Below are 9,901 nucleotides of genomic sequence, written 5' to 3'. Positions count from 1 at the left end.
AAGTAGGGAGGGGATGTAGGGCATCAGACAACCGAATTTGGTGGGAGGGTTGGGATTGTAGAGGGGAGCAGGAGAAGAGGACAGCATGTTCTGTTAGGGGAGATGAAGAGCAGAGACTGGCTTGGGATTCAGGACAAAGGCCACTATGCTGTTCAGGCAGGACAGCATGTTTGGTGAGGGGGCGGGTTAGGAGATCAAGAGCAGAGACTCAGGAGAGGAGATTGGTGTGGAGCACATCTTGTAAGGGAAGGGGAATCAAGATCATCTTGTTATAAGAGGGGGATTGGAAGTGGAGGCCAGTATGTTGTGGGAGGAGGGATGAGATGGAGGAGGGATAGGCAGGCGTTTTGTGGGGTAGGAGAAAGCGGGACCAGCAACAAAGTTGGGTATTTGCTGCTGGAGGAACTCACCAGGTCAGTTCCTCCAGCATTTTGTGTGTGTTGCTCCAGATTCCAGCATCTTCAGAATCTCCTGTGTCTCTATGGGTACTTGCTGTGTCAGGAGAGGTGCAAATTGTGGCAACATGGGACCACCTGGAGATTGGGAGTTGTTTTTGGAACAAGTAGAGGGCCCAAGGATGAAAGTAAATACTTTACTTGCCTTGCTGGCCTCCCTAACTGGTGCTGCAGTTTTAAGACCATGTGCTCAACAACAGGTGCCCCCAAGGACAACATGGAGAAAGCTCCCCTATAAGATAAGATATCTTTATTAGTCACATGTACATCGAAACACACAATGAAATACATCTTTTGCGTAGAGTGTTCTGGGGGCAGCCCGCAAGTGTCACCATGCTTCCGGCACCAACATAGCATGCCCACAACTTCCTAACCTGTACGTCTTTGGAATGCGGGAGGAAAGCGGAGCACCCGGAGGAAACCCACAAAGACACGGGGAGAATGTACAAACTCCTTACAGACGGTGGCAGGAATTCAACCCGGGTCTCTGGCACTGTAATAGTGTTACACTAACTGCTACACTACTGTGCCTGCCGCCTATTGGTGCAAAAGCAGTACTGCATGGACAATGACATCTTCCTGTGCACCAGTGATGTGGGAAAGGCATTGAGTTGCCTGAATGCCATTAAAACCTAGTCACATTTTCCAAGTGGTGTGAAACAATCCAGAAGAGGTTGTGCCCATGCAAAAACTGCTGGAGGAATTCAATGGGTCAGGCAGCATCTGTGGACGCAGAGGGATGGGCGACATTTTGGGTTGAGACCCTGCATCAGGACTGAGAGTGCAGAGGGGAGAGAGCCAGTATAAAGAGGCGAGAGGGAGGGGTGACAGGGGCTGGCAAGCGATAGGTGGAACCTGGTGAGGAGAGAGGTGATGGGCAGATGGAGCCGGGTGGAGGAGGAGAAGGGGTGGAGATGGGAGACAGCAGCTGGTGGGTGATAGGTAGAGACATGACGAGAGAGACAGTAAAAAAAGGGGGATGAGTGGAGCCAGGTGGGGGGAGCAGAGGGTGAAGATAGAGACAGGGGCTGGAAAATGATGTGGAGACACAAGATGCCAGAATCTGATAAGTAAGGAAGCTGATGAGCGGAACCAGATAAAGGAGGGATGATGGGAGATGGAACCTGTCAGGGGAACGGATAGGAGACCCAGTGGACTGTGTGGGTGATAGGCAGTTGGGACCAGGTGAGGGAGGGGAACACAGGGTGTTGGGGAAGGGGAGGGGAAGAGTTATTTGGAGAAAGGAGAGTGAGAGAATCTGGGTGGATCGGAAGGAGAGAGAAAGTAACACAGGGGGTGCAGGTTACCTGAAACAGAAAAATTCAATGTTCATACAACTGGACTGCAGGCTACCCAGCTGGAATATGAGGTGCTGTTCTCCTAGAATGCATTTGGCTCACCCTGGCAGTGGAGAAGGCCAAGGACAAACAGGATGGTGTGGGAATGGAAGGGAAGTTGAAATGGCATGCAACTGGGAGGTCTGCACCATGTTCTGCTGCAGAAAAATAATACATTTTCAATTGCATAATGTTGGGAAAAACTGTAATACAATTTGACTCTCTAGGCAGAAAGGTCATGCATGGAAAAGTTGACCTACATCAGACTCAGATGTTAAGCATATTTCTTCTGACTGAGGTACCAGAAGAGACTGGCGCTTAGGTACCGAAAGCCTGCCACAAGTTAACACCAGGGGGAGGGAAAACTTCAATTACTTTCTGGTGAAGACTGATGGCAAAGTTGGCACCTGAAAACAATTCAGGTTGAGTGAACAAGGATGGAAAAGCAAAAACCTACTGATGCTAGAAATATGAAATTAAAAACAGAAAACCCTGGAAATATTCAGCATGTCATCATTTGTAGAGAGAGACAGAGACTCATTTTCTCTCTTAGTAAATGCTGTCTAACCTTCTGAATATTTCCAGCATTTTCTTGATTTATTTTTGTATACAATGAACCAAACAGCTACTGTAATGCATGGTGTAGGATAATAAAATTAGCAAGGAAACTTAATCCCATGATAAGATTGCCTTTTTTCCACGTTCACTCCTAAATAGTCACCTTCTGTCAACTAACTAGAACCATTATTGTATCTTAAATTCTACATCTGCTACAAGTTCCTTTGGCCACATTTATGGAGGGAAGTTTGTAAGTTAATTGAGGTGGTATTTCTGCTATTGTTACATTCCTTCACTGGAGTGCCACCATGAGTGTAATTACAACATGACATGGTTATAAAAGGCAGTTTCTAATGTAACTGCAGACAAGGCAATTTATTTAATAAGTTGATGCAAAGTGCAAGTTGAGTTAAGAGCTTTTCAATACAATATGAGTAAATCGCAGTGAGATAGGATTTTTTGTTTTCTAACAATAGGACTGTTTGTGCCTTGTGGTAGATAACATCTTGGCCACTGATTTAGTGTGACTTAATATCAAATTTAATTTTCTTTTAAATACATTCCTGTTGTTTTGGGAAATTGACACATTTATAGCTTTAATTCCTGACATTTTTTTAAAGATATTGAGACTACACTGTGAGATAGTATTCACACTGCACCTATTAGAGGGATCTAGCTGTACTTGAGAAATAAATGGCTACTTCAGTAACCATAAGACCATAAGACATAGAAGCAGAATTAGGCCATTCAGCCCTTCGAGTCTGCTCCACCATTCGATTATGGCTGATTTATTTTTCCCTCTCAACCCCATTCTCCTGCCTTCTCCCCGTAACCTTTGATGCCCTTACTGATCAAGAACCTATCAAGCTTTGCTTTAAATATACCCAATGACTTGGACTCCACAGCTGTCCGTGGCAATGAATTCCACAGATTCACCACCCTCTGGCTGAAGAAATTCCTCCTCATCTATGTTCTAAAGGGAAACTCTTCTATTTTGAGGCTGTGCCCTCTGGTCCTAGACTCTCCCACTACTGGAAACATCCTATCCACGTCCACTCTATCCTGGCCTTTCAATATTCAGTAGGTTTCAATGAGATCCCCCCTCGTCCTTCCAGCGAATACAGGCCCAGAGCCATCAAACGCTCCTCATATGTTAACCTTTTCATTCTTGGGATCAGTAGGTTTCAATGAGATCCCCCCTCGTCCTTCCAGCGAATACAGGCCCAGAGCCATCAAACGCTCCTCATATGTTAACCTTTTCATTCTTGGGATCATTCTTGTAAACCTCTCTGGACTCTCTCCAATGCCAACACATCCTTACTTAGATATGGGGCCCAAAACTGCTCACAATACTTCAAATGTGGTCTGACCAATGCCTTATAAAGGCTCAGCATTACATCCTTGCTTTTATATTCCAATCCTCTCAAAATGAATGCTAGCATTGATTTGCCTTCCTTACTACTGACTCAACCTGCAAGTTAACCTTTAGGGAATCCTGCACTAGGATTCCCAAGTCCCTTTACACCTCTGATTTCTGAAGTCGCTCCCATTTTAGAAAATAGTCTATGCCTTTATTCCTTCTGTCAAAGTGCATCATCGTACGCTTCCCTACGCTGTATTCCATCTGCCACCTCTTTGCCCATTTTCCCAACCTCTCCAAGTCCTTCTGCAGTCTCCCTGTTTCCTCAACACGACCTGCCCCTCCACTAACATTGTATCATCCACAAACCTGGCCACAAAGCCATCAATTCAATAACAGTAGTGGATGTTCTGTGCTTTAGTAGTATGTGAGGGTCTTGGGCATTGTTTGTATTCGGGAATAATCCTGTGGCTTTGTAGAAAGTGGATAAGGGTCCTGGAGTATGACAATGTTGAAATGTAGTGATTAAATATTAGGGGGGGTCCTTCAGAGTGGAGGAGGAGGCTAGATTTTGCAGAGGTCCAGAAGGCAGAATTGAGCTTTACCTCAAAGCCAGTTGCTTGTGAGATTTTATTCATTGGTGAGTTCCTGATATCTCAAGCAGAAAGGAGGACAGGTCCTATGTCTATCACCGAGCAGGGAGAGCTCATCAGGTATCACAATTCAAACAATGTGAAACTGCTAAATTTGCAAGACAGCGTAATGGCTCTCTTGGTTTTGCCTCTGTTTCTAAACATTCCGTGTTTTAAAAGGCAAATGTAGACTTTCAAAATTGCATTTTTTCAGAATTCTTTACAGGATGGGCAGCAACACCTGCCATGATCATCCTCAACACTGGTGCCCAGCAAGGCTGCGTCCTAAGCCCCTTACTCTACTCCCTACACACTCACGACTGTGTGGCCACATTCTGCTCTAACTCCATCTACAAGTTTGCAGATGACACCACTGTAGAGGGCAGGATCTCGAATAATGACAAGATGGAGTACAGGAAGGAGATTGAAAGCCTAGTGACATGGTGTCAAGGCAACAACCATTCCCTCAATGTCAGCAAAACAAAAGAGTTCATCATTGATTTCAGGAAGCAGGGTGGAGTACATGCCCTTGTCTGTATCAATGGTGCTGAGGTGGAGATAGTTGAGAGCTTCAAGTTCCTGGGTGTAAATATCACCAATAACTTGACCTGGTTCAGCCATGTAGAACCATGCCAAGAAAGCACACCAGTGCCTCTATTTGGTCAGAAGGCTGAGGAAATTTAGTATGTTCTGAGTGACCCTCACCAATTTTTACAGATGAACCATAGAAAGCATCCTGTCCAGATGCATCACAGCTTGGTATGGCAACTGCTCTGCCCAAGACCACAATAAATTGCAGAGTTGTGAACACAGCACAGTCTATCACAAAAACCAGCCTCCCCTCCATTGAATCTGTCAGCACTTCCTGTTCCCTCAGGAAAGCAGCCAACATAATAAAAGACCCCTCCCACCCCAGTCATTCTCTCTTCTCCCCCATTCCATGGGGCAGAAGATACAAAAGATTGAGAACACATACCACCAGGCTCAAAGACACCTTCTATCCCACTGTTATAAGTCTCTTGAACGGACTTCTTGTACAATAAGTATGAACTCTTGATCTCTCAGTCTATCTCGTCATGGCCCTTGCACCTGAAATGTCTACCTGACTGCACTTTCTCTTTAACTGTAACACATGCTGTTATTGCTTTTCCTTTTATACAACCTTGATGTACCTCTGCATGGAATGATCTGGCATGCAAAGATTTTTGCTGTATCTCAGTACAGGTGACAATAGTAAATTAATAATTACCACTTTAAATCTTCTTTGTCTAGGGCGACTGCTTTGCTGTATATGTGTTCAAGGGCATTGTGCATGTACAAAGGTGATTTGTCATTGGTGGCAAGTTGGCTTGAAATGGTATGTATAGTGTGTGCTTCACTTACAGTACCTTCCATTGTAGAAATATATCTCCATCTATCTTTATTTATTTATTTCCATCTTCCTCAACCATAGAAAGCATAATTATAAACTCTGAATGTTTAGACCTGTGTATTTTTTGTGATTAAGTAAACAGGTCTGCTTTCTTTATTATCACAGCTGAGATACAGATCTGATCTGAACTATACACAAAGAGGAAATACACATTGTATTTTTAAAAGGTAAGTGTAGCAGTGTAGCAGAACAATAACGTAACAGCACTACAGTAAATACTGTAATTGTTCTGCACAAAATATGACCTGGTAACTGGAGAATACATTTAAATGAGGAACTATGCTTCATGTGACTTTGTTTCAGCGTGTTTTTCTGTGCCTAACAATTGTTAACAATTAAAATGTTATAAACAACAGTCATAGTAGCAAATGAGGTCAACAAAGTAAATTTTTTCACAGTTCAATAGAGTTTCCCTTACCATAACTCAAAAGTGAAATACTGTGGATCATGGAAATCTGAAATACAAGTAGAAAATGCTGAAAACACTCAGTCAGAGAAGCAATAAGTTAGGCACAAAAATAGTTGGTCTCTTAGGATGACCATTCATCAGTAATCTCCAACTCCCTCTAATACAAAATAACTCAAAATTAATCTAGCAAGTACAAAGATTTTTAACGTATCCTCTAGCTTCTGCTCAAATAACTTTGAAAAACATTTGCTGGAGCTAAAGAAAGGCATTCCATTAGTAAAAATGAAAAACACAATGTTGCTGGAGGAACTCATCAGGCCAGGCAGCATCCGTGGAGAAAAGCAGGCGGTCAACGTTTTGGGTCAGGACCCTTCTTCAGGACTGAAGATAGGAAAAGGGGAAGCCCAATATATAGGAGGGAAAAGCAGAGCAGTGATAGGTGGACAAAAGCGGGGAGGCAGGGTGGGCACAGGGAGGTGATAGGTAGATGCAGGTAAGAAATAGTGATAGGCAGGTGTGGGGAGGCGAGAGCAGATCCACTGGGTGATGGGTAAAAGGTAAGAAGAGAGAGAAAACAAAGAGGGCTAGGAAAAGGAAGAAGAGAAGAAGCATGGTGGGGGGTGGTGGGGGGGGGTGGAGTTTGTGGGGGTTACCTAAAGTGGGAGAATTCACTTTTCATGCATTAGGCTGCAAGGTTCCAAGATGGAAAATGAGGTGCTGTTCCTCCAGTTTGCACTTGGAATTCAGGCAGTGGAGGAGGCTGAGGACTGTCATATCAGTGATAGTGTGGGAGGGGGAGTTGAAGTGACTGGCAACAGGAAGATGCAGGTCGCTGTTACGGACAGAGAGCAAGTGTTCTGTGAAACAGTCGCCTAGTCTGCATTTGGTCTCCACAACGTAGAGGAGGCCACACTTGGAGCACTGAATGCAGTAGATGATATTAGGGAAGGGGCAGGTGAATGCCTGTTTCACCTGAAAGGACTGTTTGGGTCCCTGGATGGAGGTGATGTAGGGGCAGGTGTTGCACCTATGGTGGGGGCAGTGGAAAGTTCCTGGGATGGGAGTGGGATGGGTGAGGGTGGAGGCCAGGCAAAAATATTCCCCAAGCCTAGCTTCTTTTAGGAATGGCTAAATCTCTCTCTTGGTGATGTGAATAAAATGTCCTTTATAGGTCCAACTGTTTAAGAACCAACACGATTTGGGGCAAGGAGTCATTTTATTAAAAGTTACTACTTTTTCACATAATACTGGACTCAGCATGTGAATCAGAAGATCCAAAGCAGCTCCATCTGGGAGTAAAAGGAGTCTAGGGTGGAGACATAGTCAAGACCACTTGACAATTCATTTCTCAATATTTTTGTTTTCAACTTTTTCCCAACTTAGTGGGTTTTACCTGGTAGGCTGAAGGCTGGTTTTGATTATCCCTCCTGCTAACTGGGATTTTGAGTTTCCATCTGTCTTGGATTTGAGATGCACTAACATTTATGCAGTATCTTCCTAATTTAAACAAAGGTCCTCTTCCATTGACCTAAAATTTGGAGTGCTTAATGCTAGAAGACACCAATAGAGACAAAAATCTGTAACTGTCATATGAATTGTTTGTCTTACTGTCGAACTTTTAAATATGGTTTACTCCTTAAATTGGAGATTGGACATACTGAGAAAATAAGCCATAGGTGGGAAAGAACAAAAGATTTTGAATAATTTCTAGAAGCCTGATAGCCAGATTCTAAACCGGACTGTTTAAAGAAACAAACCTCATTATCTTTAAGACAGGAATTTACAGCCGGAACTATTTTAGGCAATCTATAAGAGCGAGTTAGCCACACGTCACATGTTGCAATCAGGAAATAAACGCAGATGTAAGATTTAGTTTGCCAACTTCTGCTATTGTAAAATTTCACACTAACTGCAAGTTGTTTTCCTATTTATGCGAGCATGGAATATTGGAAGAAAAGTATCATAATTGAGCCTAATTCTGACCTGGCTCAATATTCAGTTCAAGTTTCCAGCAGGAGTTGCAAGAGGTGGAGTCTGGTCGATAATTTGGTTTCCTAGCCCAGAATCTTAAAGCCACCAATGAGATCACTCAGCCCACCTTGGGATCTTTTCATTCTGTATCGCTCAGTGCTCCGATGACAATGAATTTGCCGCTGAAGTATTGGGAAAGTGAGTTTTTTTTAAAGAAGCGTATATATTTCATTTATGGGGGATGTAAATATAGACGTATAAAATAGGTTACATCTTCGTATCTGATTTCACCATCCTAAATAAAAATCAACATCTTAAGACACAAACTGAAACGTTTTTCCAAATCCTAAGATTCAGTAAAAAGCAGTGCAGACTTGTATCCTACCAACCACAAGATCTTAGATTCCACGGAGTAAACTCAAGACAGCGAGATCGTTGTAGTTTCTTTGATCCTGAGGCGAGTCCCACAGGATCAGATAAGCCACGATAAAGAAATCAGTGCTATTGTTTCATTTTATTTGCACCAACTTTTAAAATGGACTCACCTACTCTAATCGCATTTCCCTGCGATTTCCCATGTAAAAGAACCAGGGGAGAGTGCCTGGCACACATAAAACGATGCCCCTGCAAGGCGAGTGTCTTCAAGAGGGCAAAAATAAAATCCAGTGACCTATATTATTAGTACCTTATAGGTAAGACACCTGGAATTAAGCCGAACGAATATTAGTGTACAAATGTATACACAACTCCCTTGACAATTTTGTTAACGTGGATTTAACACACTTCGACCATTTTATTTTGAACGGCTTGGTCCTTCTGTTAAAAACAGCAAGGAACGGAATTAATTTGCATTCATAAATTATTAATTCGCATTCCATCGTTCCGTTGTCCGTCCAAATCAGGCGACGTGCTTCCCAAAGGTTTCGTGATATTTAACTTATTTCCCCAAGTGCTGTACATTTATAATTTCCCCATATTTTACTTTAAATACCAGGTTTTACTTAAAGTACATCAGCAGGCGTCAGTTCACAGAGTCACATAATGCTTGCAAATAATAGTCCTGGCACCTCCCAGGAACGTTGGATTGCAACTGAATCGCACTGCATTTTGGTTTCAATTTATCGATATATTTTGAGGTTTACAGATCCTCTATCTGTCCATCACGAACAGAGACCCCCGTGCCATGTGGGAATCCAGTTGTGGACTTAGTCCCAGAGGCGGAGCACAAATCCTTGAAGGCGGCACTCGCTGGTATTTTGAATCAGGATTGGTGGAGGGGGATACAATCTGCTGGAGGAACTCAGCGGGTCGAGCCTATAAGGATTCACTTACCAGAGTTTAAGTGAAAGATTTTTTCCACCCCTCACAGAAAACAGCAGACTGCGAGCCAAAGACGAATAGAAGGTGGGCAACGTTTCATGAGTGCTTCAGTATTTGAAAACTGCACGCCCCAGTCATTTTATCGGGGTGGATTTTATTGCACTTGTGGCATTGTTTCTAATTGAAAGACGTGCTTGCAGATGGAAAATTGGTTGCAACCCTCAGCTAAAAGTTTAGCAGCCGACCGCCATGAATAGAGCTATTTTACACTGAGAAATGAACACTCCTGCACTCCGCCCCTCATTGTCCGGAGTCTGAGGTCCCGGACACAAGGAGAAGGGGAACGAGTGCGGAAAGTGACGTGCCAGTAGGGAGCACGTCAAGGGAACTGAGATTTTAATTATTCTTTATCCTTCTCTTCGCCTGT

This window comes from Pristis pectinata, chromosome 8 (assembly GCF_009764475.1).
Source record: "Pristis pectinata isolate sPriPec2 chromosome 8, sPriPec2.1.pri, whole genome shotgun sequence".
Classification (NCBI taxonomy): Eukaryota; Metazoa; Chordata; class Chondrichthyes; order Rhinopristiformes; family Pristidae; genus Pristis; species Pristis pectinata.
Note: the sequence above shows the minus strand (reverse complement) of the source record.